Source organism: Silene latifolia, chromosome 10 (assembly GCF_048544455.1).
Source record: "Silene latifolia isolate original U9 population chromosome 10, ASM4854445v1, whole genome shotgun sequence".
In the NCBI taxonomy this organism is placed as follows: domain Eukaryota; kingdom Viridiplantae; phylum Streptophyta; class Magnoliopsida; order Caryophyllales; family Caryophyllaceae; genus Silene; species Silene latifolia.
Window position 1 is genome coordinate 102,861,345 of NC_133535.1, and position 26,033 is coordinate 102,887,377.

At 38.2% G+C, this 26,033-nt stretch overlaps 2 non-coding genes across 2 annotated transcripts; both read right to left on the bottom strand.

Annotated features, from left to right (window-relative positions):
* Positions 1-7,466: 7,466 nt before the first annotated feature.
* LOC141610221 (small nucleolar RNA R71) lies at positions 7,467-7,573 on the bottom strand. The gene has a single exon (XR_012528117.1). It is a non-coding gene; the product is annotated as a small nucleolar RNA R71 (small nucleolar RNA).
* Positions 7,574-16,753: 9,180 nt separating this feature from the next.
* Positions 16,754-16,860, bottom strand: LOC141610222 (small nucleolar RNA R71). Its single transcript, XR_012528118.1, has one exon. It is a non-coding gene; the product is annotated as a small nucleolar RNA R71 (small nucleolar RNA).
* Positions 16,861-26,033: the final 9,173 nt, after the last annotated feature.

Genomic DNA, 26,033 nt, shown 5'->3' on the forward strand with positions numbered 1-26,033 from the left:
AAGTTTATGACTTTACTTATAAACACTTAGTTATTAGAGGTGTCTAATAAGGGATTAATGAATCTTACAGTCGATCGATAGGAGTTTTGGTCGATCGACCATATATGCTTGATGATCGATATTGCTGGCATGTTGACTGGAATTGTAGGAGGTTGGTCGATCAACAATGTGTACTATGTCGATCCACTAAGTCGTTAGATGCAGATCAGACGAGTTGGATAAATTGTTTCCTATTTGTCGCAGATTTACGTAAAACCGAAAAATACCCATCCAAGTCAGTTTTAAAACACTTTTACTTACCATAACACTTAAAATTTCATAAGAGAGGGGAGAAAAGAGAGGAGGCGCGCAACATAGGAGTCTTGATCATTATTTCGTATCAATCCTTGTAAGTTAGTATCGATCTATAGTTCTGATTAATTATTTACATTTCCCGCGCTAGACTTGTGACCGTTGACCCAACCGAGACCGTGACGGACCACGGTTTAACTGTGACTTTGACCGTGACAGACTGAAACCCTAGTTTGGGGATTCGAATAATTTTGTCATCGTTCTTATTTGCGTAGTATAAAATTTAATTGAAAGTTAATATATGTTAATTAGGTAGTGAATCCATAGGAACCGTTTATTGTCAACGTGGTTGCACATAGGGATTTGCTAAAGGTAGGGAATTAATACTCCACTCGCATTATTGTTATTTACATGTCAGTTATTATTGCTGCGATGGTTGTTAGCTATTGTATTGATGGTTTGGATGTAGTGTGAAACGGTCTGATTATTTGTACTGAGTGTATTTTATTATTATGGTTGCTTTATGTGCTTTATTATTGCCATTGTTGATAAGGTTATTTTCAGTCGTTTGGCCTTAATCAAAATAAATTCTAGCTTGGTACTAACAAAATAGCAAGCGGTAAGTCAGGTATCGAATCCACAGGGAGGCGGTAATAATCTATTTGTTAATATTTAGATTTGTCTTAAAGTAACAGTTTTATGGGGTTGATTGTTTAATTTCTAATAACTAATTGCGATGTAAATAAAGACAAATTCAATAATAATAACGAGTCTAGTGATTCGGTTCACTAGGTAGACATCCAAAGGTAAGGTTTAATTCATTAATTGAGCGATTTATATTGTTGAAAGTCATATGATCGGTCGATTCTAATATGTCCTTTTCGACATAAACTTAACATGCAATCGCTATTATTAAGTCGGTCTAATTCAATTACCGTGGCCTATACTAGTCTTAACCCGGTCGGTGAAAATCCTAGTTTGCAAGACTAATTAACCAATTCTGACCAGTAATTAATTAACTAGATGTAAAACGATAATTGAACAACAATCAAAAGCAATTTAACAATCAATTCATTAATTAACCCTTTTCCAACAATCTAGATCCCCTTTCACCCTAGATTAAAGGCTTAGCTACTCATACTAAAGGGAAGAACAACAATAGAAATAATAAGAAACATGATTAATAACAATAAAAGATGAATAACGAATGAATAATAATTATTGAAGAAAGATCAATACCGTAATGATGAAGAAAAAAGATATAGATCCGAAACAAGAGCAATAAAACTAAACTAAGAGTTTTCTAGGGTTTTAGAAGTAAAATAAAGCGTAAATAAACTTAGGGTACGAATTGGGTATTTATAGTAAAACATAACCGACATAAGGAGATTGCGGAAAATAGTGGAAACTAATGGTTCCTCGATCGAGCCTATGTGCACTTGATCGAGGCACTAATTCTCATAAACCCCAACTCTCGAAATTACATATTTTAATCAATTGGGCTGGTTCCTCGATCAATCCTCACTTCACTCGATCGAGTATGAAGGTTCCTCGATCAATCCTCCATCTACTCGATCGAGGAACTTGCTGCTGTCCACTTTTTCGTGTTGTCTTCTTTATTTCTCTTCCTTTATTCTTCTATATTCCCGTGCCATGCTCCGTGTATTCCTCTATGCCTACTCCGCGATGCCCATTTCATTCATTTGCTCCTCAAATGCATCATTCCTGCATTAAACATCAAATAGCGGAAGTAACAACATTCTAACATAAAAGGCATATATTTAATATAAATTAGCACGAAAACCGAATCAAAAGTAATTAAGGGGAGGCATAAATATACACATAATTATGACTCATCAAACTCCCCCAAACCATATTTTTGCTTGTCCTCAAGCAAAGCATCACATAATACAATAGGCAATCATACAAATGGCGAATAAACAACTTAGAGCTAATGTTGATGCACATACAAATCCCGAGCTATCCATATCTTAAACAAAGCAATGACCAAAGTGTACCAATAAAATAAATTCAAAGGTACGGGAAATAGAAAACGTAGCTCAAGTCTCATGTCACCGTACTATAGACAAATGCCAAATACCTTTCGATCTTGCAAGACAAATTAGTCGGATTCTCGCGGATTCACTCATGCACTCACAAGTATGTAAGGGTGAGTTATAGGTAAAGATAGAAAGAAGTAGAAACACTCACTCAACTTATGAAACATGCATGCAATCTAATGTGATAGAGATTTCCCCAACTAGTATGCATCCAATATCTAGACAAAAGTAAATGTATCAAGGACAATAAGGGTGGCAAATGGGTTAAAGGGATATAAATGGTTTGTACCAAAGCACGGTATGGATATGTGGAACTAAGACGGTAGTCGCAATGCTAAACCAAAACCAAATCTAGACAAAAGTAAGCTTGAATACAACCCATCTAGAGAAATCATCTCAACTAGTGACCATCCTTTTGATTCTTGACAAAACCAAATGAAGCAATCAATTTCTTTTCTTTTCTTCTTTTTTAAATTCTCTTTTTAAATTTTTTCTTTTTTTGTTTTTTGTTTTCTTCTATTTTTTTTCTTTTTTTTTCTTTTTTTTTTGCTTCATATTTTTCTTTTTCCAACACAAGGATACAACACAATTGCTAAAAAGTACTTTGCTATACCCACATGACAACAATAAGTCCCAACCCAACCATAATAGCAAAATAGACATGATAAACAAGCAACTGCGACTTTTCCGATAAGGTAGGCAAATTCTTTGATTATAGCTAATAAATGTAGGATATAGAACGACTACAAGGGTTCATACGGACTAAACAAAAGGTAATGTAAGGCTTATTTGAACGGTAAAAACCGCCTATCCACATGTACTTAGTCCAATGGAAGCAGTAAAAGTATCAAGAAATCAATATCACACTTATACAGTTTGATATTGTACATTCCACAAGGAGAAACCACACTCAAGCCTAATTGACAATGAGACTAGTTTATTGATGTTCCTGGCCTAGGAAGCTCTATAGACCTCAGAATTTAAGTAGTTTACCAACATAATTGTGTCAAATCTAATTAGCATAAGGCATGTCAATACGGTTAAGACTTGAATTATGAGCTTTGTTTTCATGGATAACGGGTCAAAATAATGTACATGGACAACTAAATGGGATTCAAATGCAAAAACAATGCAATTTAACATCATTGTTATTTAATTCACCAAGAGTCGACCTAAAACAAAGTAAAAACATGTTTTTGTGTATTGAAACTTTTTATTTTTATGGATTTTACACAACATAAAATAAATCACACAACATAATTAAAGATTCTTCCCCCAAATCTAAATGTCACAGTGTGTTCATTGTGATGCCTACAGTATAACAATCACACAAAATTTCCAACAACCTAAAGGACACATCTAACAAAGGAATGGGAAATAACTAGAGATAATACAATAAAAGAAGGTACAAGGGAAGAGAATACCGGGTAAGAGCGTAGGAGTTCCCCCAAACCAGCTGCAAAAATAGGGGAGAAAGATCAACCGCGCAATTCCTATCATCATCTGGCTAAGAATTAAACCGAAAAAGCTAGGGTACTCGATCGAGCCTGGCAGCACTCGATCGAGGAACCAAGCTGGCGAGCAAATTCCTGCATTTTAAAACAAATGTTCATAAAACTCAGAATCAATACAACTTAAAGCACGTAATAGTAAATCAAAAAGTAGCGCATGTGCTACACACAAACATAAGTAACACCAATAAATAGTCCAAGCAAAGAAAATAAATGATGAATAAAGTTTTGGCTCATAAAACTCAAAGTCTAATGTAAAATATGAATAAGCATGCTCATTACTCTTCAAGTCATCATCATTTGGAAGGAAATAGGGCACTTCATCCATTAAAGGAGCTTGCTTCATCTCATAAATTACGACGGGCTCCTCTCTAAATATCTCTGCTTCCAAAGCATCCAACTCGGCCTCCAAGTCAACACTCTCATCACAGCTGTAAACCATCTCAGGAGTAGGCTCATCTCCATAAATCAACCTCTCAATCTCATCCACTTCCTTGCTCCATGGATATGACGCAGCAGCAGGGGCGTCAGACTGAATCCTGTCAAAAAAATAAGCAAGGGAATCATCAAAAGTAGGATCAAGAGCATTAATCATATGACAAGAAACTTTTAAATCAGGAGGACGTGATGCTTTGTCAAGACCAAAAGTAATAGTATCATCTCCAATATTGAACGTAAGACTCCCATGCCTAACATCTATAACCCCCATGCTGTATTCAAGAATGGCCGTCCTAGAATAATAGGAACACGAGAATCCTCAACTATATCTATCACTACAAAGTCGACTGGAATGAAAAATTTCCCTATTCTAACTGGCAAATCTTCTAAGATACCCATAGGGTGCTTAATAAACCTATCAGCCATTTGTAGAGTCATGTTAGTACATTTAAGCTTAGTCATGTTTAATTGATCGCAAATTTTATATGACATGACACTGACACTCGCTCCTAAATCACATAAAGAATTGTCAATAGTTAAAGGGCCTAATATTACAAGGAATAGAAAAACTCCCTGGATCCTTAAGCTTAGGTGGAGAATTGGCTTGCAATGCGGCATTGTATTCAAGAGTGAACGCCATAGTTTCCACTTCATCAAAAGACCGCTTCTTGGACAATATCTCTTTCAAAAACTTAGCATATGCCAGCACTTGAGTGACCAACTGATGTGACCATTATTTGAGCATACTTAGTCCCCGAATTAGCCTCGTTCCTATGCTTTTTAGTGCATATTTGGGTCATTTACTATCTTTAGTCCTTTGTTTTGCATATTCTTTGAGGCTTTGTTCCCTTGGTAGGAGAGGAGTGCAAACCTTGCATTTTCATGGCAAAATAGAGCTAAATTGATCGAATCTAATGACCAAGCATCAAAGAGAAGACAAGACTAGAAGGCCTTTGTACATATCAGAGTAGATGGGCAATGATGAAGAAATCCTTGCATCCCCGACTAAATCCCGGAGGATTATTGGAAGAAGAGAAGAAGAAAAGAAGAAAAGAAAAAGCTGTGACGCAATCCGCTCGTCCAGCATAGCAAGACGCCCGTCCAAGACTCCAAATATCCGAGCATCTTTGCCATAGGGACGCCCGTCCAACCACGCTCCAATCCGCTCGTCCAGCCACCCCAGAATCCGCCCGTCCCGACCCTTTGGATGCTCGGATTGTCTTACAGGCCCATACGTCCTCTTCTTCCCTCCATGAAAGATGCGCAGATTTATGAAAGACCGGCAAAAAGGAGACTCGCATCTTTTCTGAGAGGAGCGATTCCTTAAGGACTTAATCGTCATTTAAGCCCTTAGTAAACCCTAATTTGTGTACCTAATCCCCAACTATAAATACCCCATTAGTCTAATTAGATTAAGAATGTTCTTCTTATCAATCTTTAGTGTAGTTTATATCATTCTAATATCTTCTTAATCTTGTAATCAACTTCTAATCAAATATTAATACAAATCTCATTTCCTTAATTTCCCTTTTGTTCATCTTTTATTTTGGGTAATTGAAGATTATTTGGGTTATTATTGTGAGATTGACAACCTTCCAATCATTCATCAAGTACTTCTATTATTCTTTGCTTTATTTTGGAATCATTAGTAGGTATAATTCTTTTAATCCCTTTTTAATTATTGTTAATCATCTTTATTTATTTATCATGTTTTGCTTTGTTAATATGATTGATAACCTTGTTAACATGTTAAACTTGATAATGAGTGAGTAGTTTCCTTAACTAGGGTTAATGGGTAATTAGGGGGAAACCAACATGGGGGATGATTCATGCTTAATTTAATATGTTTTCATAATTTATTTGCTTGCTTGTTGTGATCTCAACTTATGCACATGTTATGTTTGATGAAATGCGAGCCTATGAATCCTTGCATTTTTTACCCATCACTTACCTTTTCAATGAGACTTGTAAGACATGAACCAACTCGAGTCTCATTAGACCATGCATATAGTTAAGTAGGGAGGATTAAGTCGACTTGTAGGTGTTGTACAATCTAATCGATTCGGCTCTGGGACCCAAACCTTCCTAGGATTGTAAGATATAAACCAACTCGATCCATCACAACAATAATTGCTTGCGTATAATTTGAGAATATGTTTGTATGATCAATTCCAATGAATCCCCTATGACCCCATGACACCCTAGTGCTTTTTAATCAATTTTTTACATCTCATTTTAATCATCTTGCTTGTTTACTTTTATGCTATTTAGTTTAGTGATCTTCTTATCTCAACCCCAAATCGTGACACCCCTAGACACCGCTACTTGCAATCGAAAATCCTACATCAATACCCGTCCCTTGGGATCCGACCTTTACTTGCCTCTTTACTAATAGTAGAGTTGTTTGTGAAGTTATAAATATTGTTTTGGTCTAGGTGCTCCTAACGACAAGTAACCGAAAAAATGGCGCCGTTGCCGGGGATGGTGTTAACTTGATTTGATTTTCTTAGATTGTTATTAGTTGTGTCTTTCTTTGCCTTGGGGAAGTAAAACTCCTCAAGGTTTTTTCTAATTATTTTCAAGTTGTTTGATATTTTGCATGTCTAGAAGATCACAAGGTAACTTGTTACCCATTGATCACGAAATTGAAAGGACTTTGACAAACAATAGAAGACTTGCTAGAAACACTTTGAGAGGTATTGGTGAGGTTGTACATATTCAACCAAATACTATTGAGTTAATCAACCCTTTTGCAAGAGAATGTGAGGAGAACCCAACACAAAATCAATCCACAATGCCTAAATTTTCATCACATTCCGTACCAACCGAGGAGAACCTAGCCAATGGTACTCCCACACCACAACACTTAACCGGGAATTTCATTGCAAAATCCGCATTTATCCAATTAGTCGAAAGAAGCCAATTTGGGAGGATGCCTAGTGAAGACCCTCACTATCACATGGAGACTTTTTGTGACTATTGTGATGCGATTTCACAAACCGGTGTGACTCAAGACCAAATTCGATGGGTCTTATTTCCTTTTTGTCTAATTGGCACCACAAAACAATGGTTGAAGAGCCTCGACAAGGCTACTCTTGGAATTGACTCTTGGAAGAAGTTGGCTCTAGCTTTCTACAAAAAATTCTACCCTCCGAAAAAGACTAACATGCTAAGAGCTCAAATTCTGGGTTTTAAGCAAAGGGATGAAGAATCTTTGTATGAAGCTTGGGAGCGGTTCAAAGGAATTTGTCGCTCCTGTCCTCATCATGGACTTAGCGAGTGATTCTTGGTACAATTTTGGAATGGTCTTTATGAAGACTCAAGAAACATTCTCAACATGGGATCAAATGGTATGTTCACCGAAGTTGACGATAATCAAACTTGGAACAAGATTGAGGAAATGGCGGTCCATAACTCACAATATAGTAGACCTCGCAAGGCTACTAGAGGAGGAAAGTATGAAGTGGACTCTATTACTCAATTGGGTGCTCAACTTAGTGCTCATATTGATACCATTAACTTGAAGTTTGAGAAGGCTATGGCTAAACTTGAAGAAGCCTAAAAATCACCAAAGCATCATGTTAATGCCATGGTAGCATCTTCATCAATCCCAAGTGGGATATGTGAGAATTGTGGAACTTTGGGACATGACCAAAGTGAATGTAGGAGAACAAATGAACTAGTGAATGCTTTTCAAGCATACAAGAGTGGTACCCCTTATTCCAATTATTACAATGAAAACACCAAATTCCACCCAAATATCTCATACAAAAGCCAAAATGTTCAAAACCCTCAACAAACATACACCCCACCTCCCATGAGAAACCAAAATCAAAGACCCTTTTTCAACCAAAACCATGGTTACCAAAATCAAACTCCATACAATCAACAAAATGACCAAGGTTTTGATGTTCAAAAAGCGGTCTTCCAAATGCAAAAGACTCAACAAGAATTTTTCACTCAAATGCAAAAAGATAGTCAAGCAAAGGACATCACCATCAATAACATCCTAGCCCACACAAAAATGTTGGAAACTCAATTGACCCAACTAGCATCTTCAAACTCTCAAAGACAAAAGGGGAAATTACCACCTCAAGGTAATCCCCCAAGACATGAAACGGTTAGTGCTATTCACTTGAGGAGTGGTACGAGATATGAAGGACCAAAGAAGAAAGTTGAGGATAAAGTTGTGGAAGCTAGTGACAATGAGGAAGTTGTGCGAAACTCTAAGGAAGATGAACCAACAAAAGAAGAAGTTTCAAAGAAAAGTGAAGAGAAGGCCAAGGAGAAGGAGCCCATTGTGATTAGACTTCCATTCCCAAGTCGTCAAGCTAAGACTAAGTTTGATGACCAACTTGGAAAATTTATGGAAATTGTGAAGAATTTGGAAGTCTCGATTCCTTTCACGAAATTAATCAATCACGTGTCGGCCTATGCAAAGTACATGAAGGACATCTTTACGAGGTAGAAGTCGATCCGGAAGCTTGAAACTATCGCCTTCACTAAGGTGAGTAGTGCAATCCTTCAAGGGAGTTCACCTCTGAAACTTAAAGACTCGGGAAGCTTCTCAATACCGTGTACCATTGGCGACACCACAATAAAAAAGGCTTTGTGTGATCTAGGAGCAAGCGTGAGTGTTATGCCGTATTCGATTAGTAAAAGGCTAGGGATGGGAGAGCTTAAATGTACCAACATCACACTCCAAATGGCCGATAGATCGACGAAGACACCGTTAGGGATATGGGAAGATGTTCCCATGAGAATCGGCAAATTCTTCATCCCGGTGGACTTTGTCATCGTTGACATGGAAGAAGACTCCAATATTCCGATCATCCTCGGTAGACCTTTCTTGCACACCACGGGTGCGGTGATAGATGTGAAGCACGGAGAGCTTACTCTAGAAGTGGGAGACGAGACCATAACTTTCAATCTTGACAAGACCATGAGAGCTCCCCATTTGCATGAACCATGCTTTATGGTTGATCACTATAGCCGAAGGATGATAGGAAGAAGTCGAATTCCAATGGAAAAAGAAAGTTGATGATGCTCCATCAAAAGAGCAAGAGAATAGCAACAATGAGAGCTTGAAAAGCTCACCCATGACAAGTGAAGAGGATGGCCTTATTGGCCAAAACAAGAAAGAAGGAGAGTTGTCTTTATCAACTCAAGAAATTTTTAATGATCAAGTAGACGAAGTTTGCGGTCTTTGGGATGATGAGTTCCAAGGGATATTCAATCCCTATATTCGTAATGCTATGAACAAAGACCATCATGGAGAACAACAAGTGCAAAGATCTATTGAAGATCTTTATCATGACAATGAACAAGCTTTTGACTAATTCTTCAAGGTGTTGAGTAACATCAACAACACCTTGAACATGTCCCCTTGACATCTCACATTGGATGAGAAATTGGTGGAGTCCTCCCTAAACCACCATTTGGAAATATTCTAACTCCCTAACTTGCATTTCGTTTTTACATTGCATTTTTGTCATTTTTGGATTTATATTTTTGTGCCTTGATCAAGATATTCATCATTTTGAGAGAAATGAGGGAGGGAATTATGATTTTATTGATGTGTAGTGCTTTGACTTAGTGTGAGGATAGCAATTGCCTAGGCTATTCATGCCTTTGTTGTGCCCCCGCAATGAAGAACACGAGAATTGAAGAATGAAAATGATAAGGGTTATGCAGTACCCACGGATGGACCTGAATCTGTGTGGACAAGGAGGAATCCAAGCGGCCAAAAGGAGAATCCGCTTGTCCTGAAGAATCCGAGCGTCCAGGATACAATCCGCTCGTCTGCCAGAGTTGTAGAATTCAAAAAAATGGTCTGTCACAGAATCCGAGCGTCCCAATGAAGAATCCGCTCGTCTGATTTTGGACGCTCGTCTTACAGCAAAGACGCTCGTCTTTCTACTGTTGAAATTTAAAGAATCACCCTGTAACAGAATCCGAGCGTCCGTGCAGGAAGACGCTCGTCTCAAATTGAAAAATCCGTCCGTCTTTGCTTTGAAAGACGCTCGTCTGTGGCGTCATTTCTTGAAGCAAAACGGAAGAATCCGAGCGTCCCGTAATGCAATCCGCTCGTCCCCTGCTGCTATTTCAAATATAATGGGTCTTTTAAACCCTTATTCCCTCATTTATTTTCATTTCCTCTACATTCAAACACTACCCAAAACTCAAAAACCCCAAAAACCCTCATCCTCTACATCAACAAAACCAAACTTTCTCAACCAAATTCAACAAAATCAAATCCAAACTTCCTCACAACAAAAATTAATCACTCCTTTTGCAACAACAATTGATTCAAACACCAAAATCTTCAACCTTTGAGTCGATTTTTAAGATACAAAGCAACATTCTTTCATCTTAAATCGATTTGGACATAACTAAAAATTGAAGATTTCAATGTTTCTTTGGTGTAATCAAGAATGGCAAGAACTAAAGGAGGTAACAAGGCACCCCCAAAGAAGATACTATCAAAAAGGCAACAAACTCTTCAAGCAAAACAATTGTCAAAGGCATTGGTAGTCCATGAGGCAAGGTTGGAGGTTCAACAAGGTCCCTCTATGGAAGCTACAACATCAACAACTCCGGTCATTGAGCAATTATCTAATTATCCGGAGGTAATTTTCACTTCCGACTCTCATAGGGATAAATTTGTTCTCTTTGCTAAGAAGACCATTATGCCTACAAAATTTATTTGTGAAGATGCTTTGACAAAGTTGGGTGTTCTTGAACAAACCAAAACCTTCTTTGAGGCTATGGGATTGGGTAAATTGTTTACCATGAAAGAATTGACATACCCCTCCCTCACCTTGGAATTTTTGAGTTCCTTGAAAGTCACAAGGGTGGAGATTAGAACCCACATCGAGTTTCGTCTTGCAATTGTGTGAATTAAGTAAGATTTTAGGCCTTAGTGATACCCCGTACTATGAAAAGATCCCCGAAAAGTATGACCCCGCTCCTCTTTGGGAGGCAATTTCCGGAAAGAAATTTGTGCGCTTTCATGATTGTCGTGCCCTATTAGTCCACCATCTGGGCATTAGAGTGTGGCATAAGGTCATTGGGAATACTTTGATAGCAAGAAATGACACTAATCATCTTACCAAGCTCGATTTTGTTCTTCTTGAGTCGGCCTTGAACATAGGAAGGGAATATACTAAGCCATATAATGCTCTAAGACTTTTGGTTGAACGATGGCTTAATGTCGATTGTGGTAAAGAAGGCACCACTTTTATTGTAAATGGAGGACTAGTTACCTATTTGGCCAAGCACTTTAACCCAAATTTCAACAAAGACAACACTTATGTGGCGGTTAAAGGAGGTCATCTCATTGATATGGACACCATGATTCACAAGTTTAAGTGGGTCAAGCATGATCCTCTTGACACCAAATATGGGTGGTTAACCAATGAAGCTAGATCATTCACCTTACCTTCAAAGATTTGTTGATTGAGTGTTCACCTGCCAAACTACCTTCTTCCACTCTCCGAGGAGACCGAGTACATTATTCAACAACAAAGAGGCAAGATTGACGAGCCCTCCTCCTCCATTGTCACACCACCCTATCCATTTGAGTATCACGAGTTCAAAACCAAGAATGTCGAGGTAGGAAATGATTACATGACTCTACTCATGAGGGAAATACACAAGCAAGCTTACAATGATAGAGTGGATGCTTACAAAGCCCAATATCCGCCCCTCCTACATCTAGCTAGGCAAGGACTTCATGATCCATCATGTCCTTTGCCTAGTTGGGCGGATATGGAAGTTTTCTTTCCTAGCACCTCTAGTGGTGGAAGACCGGGTGGAGAGGAGAATGTTGATGAAGAGAGTGTTGATGAAGAAGGTAAAGAAGAAGAGGTTCAAGAGAATGTTCAAGAAGGAGAAGCTCAAGAAGAGGAAGAAGAAGAAAGTGAGGAAGAGCAAGGAAGTGAAAGTGGGAGTGGAGATGATTCCACATCTATGGAGGAAAATGATGATAATGATGATATGATGGAGGATTAGCAAACCTTGGAGGCTCCTACATTCTTTCACCCCTCTTATGGTTTGTCTACTTCTTTTGTTTTCTTTATTTTATTTTGATCATTTGTTTGTGGAGTCCTAGCAACATGGAGGACTAACACCTTGGCTTCATTAAGGTGTTCTTTTCATCGTTCCCAACTTGTAAAATCCAAAATGACAATTTTTAGTTTCATGCATTGCATTCCATGTGCATGAACTACCCCGAAATTCAAGACGTTAGAAATAATGTCTATTTTGGTTTAGGGAAGTCCATGCATATGCATCGGGAGGTAATTTAAATTACGCTCTCCGCCATAACAAAAACACATGCATCATGTAGTGTAGCTTAGTATAGTTTGCATTTAGTTTAGAAATCATGCATCATGCTTGCATAATTTCCTATCGTATTGGCCATTTAGGACAATGCCCATACTAGTGTGGGGATGGGAAATTCTAACTTGACTTTTATTCAAAAATCCAAAAAAATCAAAAATTTTGAAAAAATCCACAAAAATTGAAAAATTGAAAAAACCAAAAACATGTTCATTTCCTTTTTAGTATAGTCTTGTATATATTGTTTGTATATATTGTGTTTGTTCATCCTTGTTCACATTGATTGACTACGCCACATCCGAGACATGAGGATATTGAAGACCGCATGGTATGATCTTTCCAATCTCCTTTTTCCTGTTTATGTTAATTACTATGTGGCTTTATTTTGATTGATGCGGTAAAAATAATGTGAATCTAGGATTGCATTTAGATTATTTGGCATACTAGTTGGTAGAATCATATGCATTAGGATGTATAAATGTTAGTTGCATCATAGCATATAGTTGCATGTTAGAAAATTTTTGTGAAACCGTCTACTTGGGAAGCTTGACAAGTGTATATAGGCCCTAGTAGATGCTTTTTCTTCTTAAGACTTTGCTTGTTAGAATACTTGTAAAACACCCTAGGATGTGTCATGCTAGTATCCTTTAACCCATGGATTAAGGCCTAGTCAAGAGTACCTTGTGGTGTATTAACTCCTTGGCTACCGTTTATTCCAAGGTGACCCTTGAAACCATGCAACCATCATTCATCCATGTTCTACCATATATTTTGTCATCAAAGGGAATGGTCACAAAGAGAAATTGTTCAAAAATTTGAGTTCAAGAAAAGAAAAGAAAATAAAAAGTTTGCAAATGCATCAAAAGAAAAGAGGAGTAACAAAAATGAAAACTCCTATGCTTCAAATATAAGCACCCTCACTACATATGGGGTGACTTTGAAAACGTTCAAAAGAAAATGCAAAAAGTTGAAAAGTTGTCAAGTATTGAAATGCCAAAAATCAAAAAAAATGGCAAGAAATTGTTCTCAAAATGTTATATGCCACAAGAAATTTGGGGGAAAAACAACAACAAAGCAAACTCCCAAATAAAACTCAAATACTATCGATCCCTTTATCCATCGTATCCATTTTTGTGCATGGTAGAGAGGGGACGACCCTTCTTCTTGTCTAGGCAAGAGGGGGAATTCCGCGATCCTCCGGTGTTTCTAACACCACAGGGAGTCTATTATTCTTGACAAAAGCATTTAACGATTGAGGACAAAGGTACCCTAGCTTGACACAACTTGGAGGTGATTTATTGGTATCCTTCTAGGCTTAGTAGTTTGAAGAAATTGCATCTATGAAGGAGTGTGTACCCTTGAATTGCTTTCCCTTTAGATAATTTTCGGCACTTAAATGAGGAAAGTGGCTATTCTTTTGTATATGCATCCATTACTTGATTTTGTGTGCTTTAATGATTGAATGTGTCGCCATTTTGGCAAGACCCACCTTGCCTTGCAAGAAGCCATCCTACCTCATGGTTGTCTTGTTGTGAGTTGAAGGGGCGGAGTGAGACCCTCTAATTGTCTCATATCGGCTATGCTATTAGGTTAGTTTAAATAACGGTCCTTGTTTTTGTCACCTCTTTACTCGAGACGAGCAAAGGTTCGGTTTGGGGATATTTGATGTGACAATTATTTGAGCATATTTAGTCCCAAAATTAGCCTCGTTCCTATGCTTTTTAGTGCATATTTGGGTCATTTACTATCATTAGTCCTTTGTTTTGCATATTCTTTGAGGCTTTGTTCCCTTGGTAGGAGAGGAGTGCAAACCTTGCATTTTCATGGCAAAATAGAGCTAAATTAATCGAATCTAATGACCAAGCATCAAAGAGAAGACAAGACTAGAAGGCCTTTATACATATTATAGTAGATTGGCAATGATGAAGAAATCCTTGCATCCCCGACTAAATCCCGGAGGATTATTGGAAGAAGAGAAGAAGAAAAGAAGAAAAGAAAAATCTGTGACGCAATCCGCTCGTCCATCATAGCAAGACGCCCGTCCAAGACTCCAAAGATCCGAGCATCTTTGCCATAGGGACGCCCGTCCAACCACGCTCCAATCCGCTCGTCCAGCCACCCCAGAATCCGCCCGTCCCGACCCTTTGGACGCTCGGATTGTCTTACAGGCCCATACGTCCTCTTCTTCCCTCCATGAAAGATGCGCAGATTTATGAAAGACCGGCAAAAAGGAGACTCGCATCTTTTCTGAGAGGAGCGATTCCTTAAGGACTTAATCGTCATTTAAGCCCTTAGTAAACCCTAATTTGTGTACCTAATCCCCAACTATAAATACCCCATTAGTCTAATTAGATTGAGAATGTTCTTCTTATCAATCTTTAGTGTAGTTTATATCATTCTAATATCTTCTTAATCTTGTAATCAACTTCTAATCAAATATTAATACAAATCCCATTTCCTTAATTTCCCTTTTGTTCATCTTTTATTTTGGGTAATTGAAGATTATTTGGGTTATTATTGTGAGATTGACAACCTTCCAATCATTCATCAAGTACTTCTATTATTCTTTGCTTTATTTTGGAATCATTAGTAGGTATAATTCTTTTAATCCCTTTTTAATTATTGTTAATCATCTTTATTTATTTATCATGTTTTGCTTTGTTAATATGATTGATAACCTTGTTAACATGTTAAACTTGATAATGAGTGAGTAGTTTCCTTAACTAGGGTTAATGGGTAATTAGGGGGGAAACCAACATGGGGGATGATTCATGCTTAATTTAATATGTTTTCATAATTTATTTGCTTGCTTGTTGTGATCTCAACTTATGCACATGTTATGTTTGATGAAATGCGAGCCTATGAATCCTTGCATTTTTTACCCATCACTTACCTTTTCAATGAGACTTGTAAGACATGAACCAACTCGAGTCTCATTAGACCATGCATATAGTTAAGTAGGGAGGATTAAGTCGACTTGTAGGTGTTGTACAATCTAATCGATTCGGCTCTGGGACCCAAACCTTCCTAGGATTGTAAGATATAAACCAACTCGATCCATCACAACAATAATTGCTTGCGTATAATTTGAGAATATGTTTGTATGATCAATTCCAATGAATCCCCTATGACCCCATGACACCCTAGTGCTTTTTAATCAATTTTTTACATCTCATTTTAATCATCTTGCTTGTTTACTTTTATGCTATTTAGTTTAGTGATCTTCTTATCTCAACCCCAAATCGTGACACCCCTAGACACCGCTACTTGCAATCGAAAATCCTACATCAATACCCGTCCCTTGGGATCCGACCTTTACTTGCCTCTTTACTAATAGTAGAGTTGTTTGTGAAGTTATAAATATTGTTTTGGTCTAGGTGCTCCTAACGACAAAGTAACCGAAAAAAAATGGCGCCGTTGCGGGGATGGTGTTAACTTGATTTGATTTTCTTAGATTGTTATTAGTTGTGTCTTTCTTTGCCTTGGGGAAGTAAAACTCCTCAAGGTTTTTTCTAATTATTTTCAAGTTGTTTGATATTTTGCATGTCTAGAAGATCACAAGGTAACTTGTTACCCATTGATCACGAAATTGAAAGGACTTTGACAAACAATAGAAGACTTGCTAGAAACACTTTGAGAGGTATTGGTGAGGTTGTACATATTCAACCAAATACTATTGAGTTAATCAACCCTTTTGCAAGAGAATGTGAGGAGAACCCAACACAAAATCAATCCACAATGCCTAAATTTTCATCACATTCCGTACCAACCGAGGAGAACCTAGCCAATGGTACTCCCACACCACAACACTTAACCGGGAATTTCATTGCAAAATCCGCATTTATCCAATTAGTCGAAAGAAGCCAATTTGGGAGGATGCCTAGTGAAGACCCTCACTATCACATGGAGACTTTTTGTGACTATTGTGATGCGATTTCACAAACCGGTGTGACTCAAGACCAAATTCGATGGGTCTTATTTCCTTTTTGTCTAATTGGCACCACAAAACAATGGTTGAAGAGCCTCGACAAGGCTACTCTTGGAATTGACTCTTGGAAGAAGTTGGCTCTAGCTTTCTACAAAAAATTCTACCCTCCGAAAAAGACTAACATGCTAAGAGCTCAAATTCTGGGTTTTAAGCAAAGGGATGAAGAATCTTTGTATGAAGCTTGGGAGCGGTTCAAAGGAATTTGTCGCTCCTGTCCTCATCATGGACTTAGCGAGTGATTCTTGGTACAATTTTGGAATGGTCTTTATGAAGACTCAAGAAACATTCTCAACATGGGATCAAATGGTATGTTCACCGAAGTTGACGATAATCAAACTTGGAACAAGATTGAGGAAATGGCGGTCCATAACTCACAATATAGTAGACCTCGCAAGGCTACTAGAGGAGGAAAGTATGAAGTGGACTCTATTACTCAATTGGGTGCTCAACTTAGTGCTCATATTGATACCATTAACTTGAAGTTTGAGAAGGCTATGGCTAAACTTGAAGAAGCCTAAAAATCACCAAAGCATCATGTTAATGCCATGGTATCATCTTCATCAATCCCAAGTGGGATATGTGAGAATTGTGGAACTTTGGGACATGACCAAAGTGAATGTAGGAGAACAAATGAACTAGTGAATGCTTTTCAAGCATACAAGAGTGGTACCCCTTATTCCAATTATTACAATGAAAACACCAAATTCCACCCAAATATCTCATACAAAAGCCAAAATGTTCAAAACCCTCAACAAACATACACCCCACCTCCCATGAGAAACCAAAATCAAAGACCCTTTTTCAACCAAAACCATGGTTACCAAAATCAAACTCCATACAATCAACAAAATGACCAAGGTTTTGATGTTCAAAAAGCGGTCTTCCAAATGCAAAAGAATCAACAAGAATTTTTCACTCAAATGCAAAAAGATAGTCAAGCAAAGGACATCACCATCAATAACATCCTAGCCCACACAAAAATGTTGGAAACTCAATTGACCCAACTAGCATCTTCAAACTCTCAAAGACAAAAGGGGAAATTACCACCTCAAGGTAATCCCCCAAGACATGAAACGGTTAGTGCTATTCACTTGAGGAGTGGTACGAGATATGAAGGACCAAAGAAGAAAGTTGAGGATAAAGTTGTGGAAGCTAGTGACAATGAGGAAGTTGTGCGAAACTCTAAGGAAGATGAACCAACAAAAGAAGATGTTTCAAAGAAAAGTGAAGAGAAGGCCAAGGAGAAGGAGCCCATTGTGATTAGACTTCCATTCCCAAGTCGTCAAGCTAAGACTAAGTTTGATGACCAACTTGGAAAATTTATGGAAATTGTGAAGAATTTGGAAGTCTCGATTCCTTTCACGAAATTAATCAATCACGTGTCGGCCTATGCAAAGTACATGAAGGACATCTTTACGAGGTAGAAGTCGATCCGGAAGCTTGAAACTATCGCCTTCACTAAGGTGAGTAGTGCAATCCTTCAAGGGAGTTCACCTCTGAAACTTAAAGACTCGGGAAGCTTCTCAATACCGTGTACCATTGGCGACACCACAATAAAAAAGGCTTTGTGTGATCTAGGAGCAAGCGTGAGTGTTATGCCGTATTCGATTAGTAAAAGGCTAGGGATGGGAGAGCTTAAATGTACCAACATCACACTCCAAATGGCCGATAGATCGACGAAGACACCGTTAGGGATATGGGAAGATGTTCCCATGAGAATCGGCAAATTCTTCATCCCGGTGGACTTTGTCATCGTTGACATGGAAGAAGACTCCAATATTCCGATCATCCTCGGTAGACCTTTCTTGCACACCACGGGTGCGGTGATAGATGTGAAGCATGGAGAGCTTACTCTAGAAGTGGGAGACGAGACCATAACTTTCAATCTTGACAAGACCATGAGAGCTCCCCATTTGCATGAACCATGCTTTATGGTTGATCACTATAGCCGGAAGGATGATAGGAAGAAGTCGGAATTCCAATGGAAAAAGAAAGTTGATGATGCTCCATCAAAAGAGCAAGAGAATAGCAACAATGAGAGCTTGAAAAGCTCACCCATGACAAGTGAAGAGGATGGCCTTATTGGCCAAAACAAGAAAGAAGGAGAGTTGTCTTTATCAACTCAAGAAATTTTTAATGATCAAGTAGACGAAGTTTGCGGTCTTTGGGATGATGAGTTCCAAGGGATATTCAATCCCTATATTCGTAATGCTATGAACAAAGACCATCATGGAGAACAACAAGTGCAAAGATCTATTGAAGATCTTTATCATGACAATGAACAAGCTTTTGACTAATTCTTCAAGGTGTTGAGTAACATCAACAACACCTTGAACATGTCCCCTTGACATCTCACATTGGATGAGAAATTGGTGGAGTCCTCCCTAAACCACCATTTGGAAATATTCTAACTCCCTAACTTGCATTTCGTTTTTACATTGCATTTTTGTCATTTTTGGATTTATATTTTTGTGCCTTGATCAAGATATTCATCATTTTGAGAGAAATGAGGGAGGGAATTATGATTTTATTGATGTGTAGTGCTTTGACTTAGTGTGAGGATAGCAATTGCCTAGGCTATTCATGCCTTTGTTGTGCCCCCGCAATGAAGAACACGAGAATTGAAGAATGAAAATGATAAGGGTTATGCAAAGCCCACGGATGGACTGAATCTGTGTGGACAAGGAGGAATCCAAGCGGCCAAAAGGAGAATCCGCTTGTCCTGAAGAATCCGAGCGTCCAGGATACAATCCGCTCGTCTGGCAGAGTTGTAGAATTCAAAAAAATGGTCAGTCACAGAATCCGAGCGTCCCAATGAAGAATCCGCTCGTCTGATTTTGGACGCTCGTCTTACAGCAAAGACGCTCGTCTTTCTACTTTTGAAATTTAAAGAATCACCTGAACAGAATCCGAGCGTCCGTGCAGGAAGACGCTCGTCTCAAATTGAAAAATCCGTCCGTCTTTGCTGAAAGACGCTCGTCCTGTGGCGTCATTTCTTGAAGCAAAACGGGAAGAATCCGAGCGTCCCAGAATGCAATCCGCTCGTCCCCTGCTGCTATTTCAAATATAATGGGTCTTTTAAACCCTTATTCCCTCATTTATTTTCATTTCCTCTACATTCAAACACTACCCAAAACTCAAAAACCCCAAAAACCCTCATCCTCTACATCAACAAAACCAAACTTTCTCAACCAAATTCAACAAAATCAAATCCAAACTTCCTCACAACAAAAATTAATCACTCCTTTTGCAACAACAATTGATTCAAACACCAAAATCTTCAACCTTTGAGTCGATTTTTAAGATACAAAGCAACATTCTTTCATCTTAAATCGATTTGGACATAACTAAAAATTGAAGATTTCAATGTTTCTTTGGTGTAATCAAGAATGGCAAGAACTAAAGGAGGTAACAAGGCACCCCCAAAGAAGATACTATCAAAAAGGCAACAAACTCTTCAAGCAAAACAATTGTCAAAGGCATTGGTAGTCCATGAGGCAAGGTTGGAGGTTCAACAAGGTCCCTCTATGGAAGCTACAACATCAACAACTCCGGTCATTGAGCAATTATCTAATTATCTGGAGGTAATTTTCACTTCCGACTCTCATAGGGATAAATTTGTTCTCTTTGCTAAGAAGACCATTATGCCTACAAAATTTATTTGTGAAGATGCTTTGACAAAGTTGGGTGTTCTTGAACAAACCAAAACCTTCTTTGAGGCTATGGGATTGGGTAAATTGTTTACCATGAAAGAATTGACATACCCCTCCCTCACCTTGGAATTTTTGAGTTCCTTGAAAGTCACAAGGGTGGAGATTAGAACCCACATCGAGTTTCGTCTTGCAATTGTGTGAATTAAGTAAGATTTTAGGCCTTAGTGATACCCCGTACTATGAAAAGATCCCCGAAAAGTATGACCCCGCTCCTCTTTGGGAGGCAATTTCCGGAAAGAAATTTGTGCGCTTTCATGATTGTCGTGCCCTATTAGTCCACCATCTGGGCATTAGAGTGTGGCATAAGGTCATTGGGAATACTTTGATAGCAAGAAATGACACTAATCATCTTACCAAGCTCGATTTTGTTCTTCTTGAGTCGGCCTTGAACATAGGAAGGGAATATACTAAGCCATATAATGCTCTAAGACTTTTGGTTGAACGATGGCTTAATGTCGATTGTGGTAAAGAAGGCACCACTTTTATTGTAAATGGAGGACTAGTTACCTATTTGGCCAAGCACTTTAACCCAAATTTCAACAAAGACAACACTTATGTGGCGGTTAAAGGAGGTCATCTCATTGATATGGACACCATGATTCACAAGTTTAAGTGGGTCAAGCATGATCCTCTTGACACCAAATATGGGTGGTTAACCAATGAAGCTAGATCATTCACCTTACCTTCAAAGATTTGTTGATTGAGTGTTCACCTGCCAAACTACCTTCTTCCACTCTCCGAGGAGACCGAGTACATTATTCAACAACAAAGAGGCAAGATTGACGAGCCCTCCTCCTCCATTGTCACACCACCCTATCCATTTGAGTATCACGAGTTCAAAACCAAGAATGTCGAGGTAGGAAATGATTACATGACTCTACTCATGAGGGAAATACACAAGCAAGCTTACAATGATAGAGTGGATGCTTACAAAGCCCAATATCCGCCCCTCCTACATCTAGCTAGGCAAGGACTTCATGATCCATCATGTCCTTTGCCTAGTTGGGCGGATATGGAAGTTTTCTTTCCTAGCACCTCTAGTGGTGGAAGACCGGGTGGAGAGGAGAATGTTGATGAAGAGAGTGTTGATGAAGAAGGTAAAGAAGAAGAGGTTCAAGAGAATGTTCAAGAAGGAGAAGCTCAAGAAGAGGAAGAAGAAGAAAGTGAGGAAGAGCAAGGAAGTGAAAGTGGGAGTGGAGATGATTCCACATCTATGGAGGAAAATGATGATAATGATGATATGATGGAGGATTAGCAAACCTTGGAGGCTCCTACATTCTTTCACCCCTCTTATGGTTTGTCTACTTCTTTTGTTTTCTTTATTTTATTTTGATCATTTGTTTGTGGAGTCCTAGCAACATGGAGGACTAACACCTTGGCTTCATTAAGGTGTTCTTTTCATCGTTCCCAACTTGTAAAATCCAAAATGACAATTTTTAGTTTCATGCATTGCATTCCATGTGCATGAACTACCCCGAAATTCAAGACGTTAGAAATAATGTCTATTTTGGTTTAGGGAAGTCCATGCATATGCATCGGGAGGTAATTTAAATTACGCTCTCCGCCATAACAAAAACACATGCATCATGTAGTGTAGCTTAGTATAGTTTGCATTTAGTTTAGAAATCATGCATCATGCTTGCATAATTTCCTATCGTATTGGCCATTTAGGACAATGCCCATACTAGTGTGGGGATGGGAAATTCTAACTTGACTTTTATTCAAAAATCCAAAAAAATCAAAAATTTTGAAAAAATCCACAAAAATTGAAAAATTGAAAAAACCAAAAACATGTTCATTTCCTTTTTAGTATAGTCTTGTATATATTGTTTGTATATATTGTGTTTGTTCATCCTTGTTCACATTGATTGACTACGCCACATCCGAGACATGAGGATATTGAAGACCGCATGGTATGATCTTTCCAATCTCCTTTTTCCTGTTTATGTTAATTACTATGTGGCTTTATTTTGATTGATGCGGTAAAAATAATGTGAATCTAGGATTGCATTTAGATTATTTGGCATACTAGTTGGTAGAATCATATGCATTAGGATGTATAAATGTTAGTTGCATCATAGCATATAGTTGCATGTTAGAAAATTTTTGTGAAACCGTCTACTTGGGAAGCTTGACAAGTGTATATAGGCCCTAGTAGATGCTTTTTCTTCTTAAGACTTTGCTTGTTAGAATACTTGTAAAACACCCTAGGATGTGTCATGCTAGTATCCTTTAACCCATGGATTAAGGCCTAGTCAAGAGTACCTTGTGGTGTATTAACTCCTTGGCTACCGTTTATTCCAAGGTGACCCTTGAAACCATGCAACCATCATTCATCCATGTTCTACCATATATTTTGTCATCAAAGGGAATGGTCACAAAGAGAAATTGTTCAAAAATTTGAGTTCAAGAAAAGAAAAGAAAATAAAAAGTTTGCAAATGCATCAAAAGAAAAGAGGAGTAACAAAAATGAAAACTCCTATGCTTCAAATATAAGCACCCTCACTACATATGGGGTGACTTTGAAAACGTTCAAAAGAAAATGCAAAAAGTTGAAAAGTTGTCAAGTATTGAAATGCCAAAAATCAAAAAAAATGGCAAGAAATTGTTCTCAAAATGTTATATGCCACAAGAAATTTGGGGGAAAAACAACAACAAAGCAAACTCCCAAATAAAACTCAAATACTATCGATCCCTTTATCCATCGTATCCATTTTTGTGCATGGTAGAGAGGGGACGACCCTTCTTCTTGTCTAGGCAAGAGGGGGAATTCCGCGATCCTCCGGTGTTTCTAACACCACAGGGAGTCTATTATTCTTGACAAAAGCATTTAACGATTGAGGACAAAGGTACCCTAGCTTGACACAACTTGGAGGTGATTTATTGGTATCCTTCTAGGCTTAGTAGTTTGAAGAAATTGCATCTATGAAGGAGTGTGTACCCTTGAATTGCTTTCCCTTTAGATAATTTCCGGCACTTAAATGAGGAAAGTGGCTATTCTTTTGTATATGCATCCATTACTTGATTTTGTGTGCTTTAATGATTGAATGTGTCGCCATTTTGGCAAGACCCACCTTGCCTTGCAAGAAGCCATCCTACCTCATGGTTGTCTTGTTGTGAGTTGAAGGGGCGGAGTGAGACCCTCTAATTGTCTCATATCGGCTATGCTATTAGGTTAGTTTAAATAACGGTCCTTGTTTTTGTCACCTCTTTACTCGAGACGAGCAAAGGTTCGGTTTGGGGATATTTGATGTGACAATTATTTGAGCATATTTAGTCCCAAAATTAGCCTCGTTCCTATGCTTTTTAGTGCATATTTGGGTCATTTACTATCATTAGTCCTTTGTTTTGCATATTCTTTGAGGCTTTGTTCCCTTGGTAGGAGAGGAGTGCAAACCTTGCATTTTCATGGCAAAATAGAGCTAAATTAATCGAATCTAATGACCAAGCATCAAAGAGAAGACAAGACTAGAAGGCCTTTATACATATTATAGTAGATTGGCAATGATGAAGAAATCCTTGCATCCCCGACTAAATCCCGGAGGATTATTGGAAGAAGAGAAGAAGAAAAGAAGAAAAGAAAAATCTGTGACGCAATCCGCTCGTCCATCATAGCAAGACGCCCGTCCAAGACTCCAAAGATCCGAGCATCTTTGCCATAGGGACGCCCGTCCAACCACGCTCCAATCCGCTCGTCCAGCCACCCCAGAATCCGCCCGTCCCGACCCTTTGGACGCTCGGATTGTCTTACAGGCCCATACGTCCTCTTCTTCCCTCCATGAAAGATGCGCAGATTTATGAAAGACCGGCAAAAAGGAGACTCGCATCTTTTCTGAGAGGAGCGATTCCTTAAGGACTTAATCGTCATTTAAGCCCTTAGTAAACCCTAATTTGTGTACCTAATCCCCAACTATAAATACCCCATTAGTCTAATTAGATTAAGAATGTTCTTCTTATCAATCTTTAGTGTAGTTTATATCATTCTAATATCTTCTTAATCTTGTAATCAACTTCTAATCAAATATTAATACAAATCTCATTTCCTTAATTTCCCTTTTGTTCATCTTTTATTTTGGGTAATTGAAGATTATTTGGGTTATTATTGTGAGATTGACAACCTTCCAATCATTCATCAAGTACTTCTATTATTCTTTGCTTTATTTTGGAATCATTAGTAGGTATAATTCTTTTAATCCCTTTTTAATTATTGTTAATCATCTTTATTTATTTATCATGTTTTGCTTTGTTAATATGATTGATAACCTTGTTAACATGTTAAACTTGATAATGAGTGAGTAGTTTCCTTAACTAGGGTTAATGGGTAATTAGGGGAAACCAACATGGGGATGATTCATGCTTAATTTAATATGTTTTCATAATTTATTTGCTTGCTTGTTGTGATCTCAACTTATGCACATGTTATGTTTGATGAAATGCGAGCCTATGAATCCTTGCATTTTTTACCCATCACTTACCTTTTCAATGAGACTTGTAAGACATGAACCAACTCGAGTCTCATTAGACCATGCATATAGTTAAGTAGGGAGGATTAAGTCGACTTGTAGGTGTTGTACAATCTAATCGATTCGGCTCGGGACCCAAACCTTCCTAGGATTGTAAGATATAAACCAACTCGATCCATCACAACAATAATTGCTTGCGTATAATTTGAGAATATGTTTGTATGATCAATTCCAATGAATCCCCTATGACCCCATGACACCCTAGTGCTTTTTAATCAATTTTTTACATCTCATTTTAATCATCTTGCTTGTTTACTTTTATGCTATTTAGTTTAGTGATCTTCTTATCTCAACCCCAAATCGTGACACCCCTAGACACCGCTACTTGCAATCGAAAATCCTACATCAATACCCGTCCCTTGGGATCCGACCTTTACTTGCCTCTTTACTAATAGTAGAGTTGTTTGTGAAGTTATAAATATTGTTTTGGTCTAGGTGCTCCTAACGACAAATGTAACCGAAAAAATGGCGCCGTTGCGGGGATGGTGTTAACTTGATTTGATTTTCTTAGATTGTTATTAGTTGTGTCTTTCTTTGCCTTGGGGAAGTAAAACTCCTCAAGGTTTTTTCTAATTATTTTCAAGTTGTTTGATATTTTGCATGTCTAGAAGATCACAAGGTAACTTGTTACCCATTGATCACGAAATTGAAAGGACTTTGACAAACAATAGAAGACTTGCTAGAAACACTTTGAGAGGTATTGGTGAGGTTGTACATATTCAACCAAATACTATTGAGTTAATGAACCCTTTTGCAAGAGAATGTGAGGAGAACCCAACACAAAATCAATCCACAATGCCTAAATTTTCATCACATTCCGTACCAACCGAGGAGAACCTAGCCAATGGTACTCCCACACCACAACACTTAACCGGGAATTTCATTGCAAAATCCGCATTTATCCAATTAGTCGAAAGAAGCCAATTTGGGAGGATGCCTAGTGAAGACCCTCACTATCACATGGAGACTTTTTGTGACTATTGTGATGCGATTTCACAAACCGGTGTGACTCAAGACCAAATTCGATGGGTCTTATTTCCTTTTTGTCTAATTGGCACCACAAAACAATGGTTGAAGAGCCTCGACAAGGCTACTCTTGGAATTGACTCTTGGAAGAAGTTGGCTCTAGCTTTCTACAAAAATTCTACCCTCCGGAAAAGACTAAC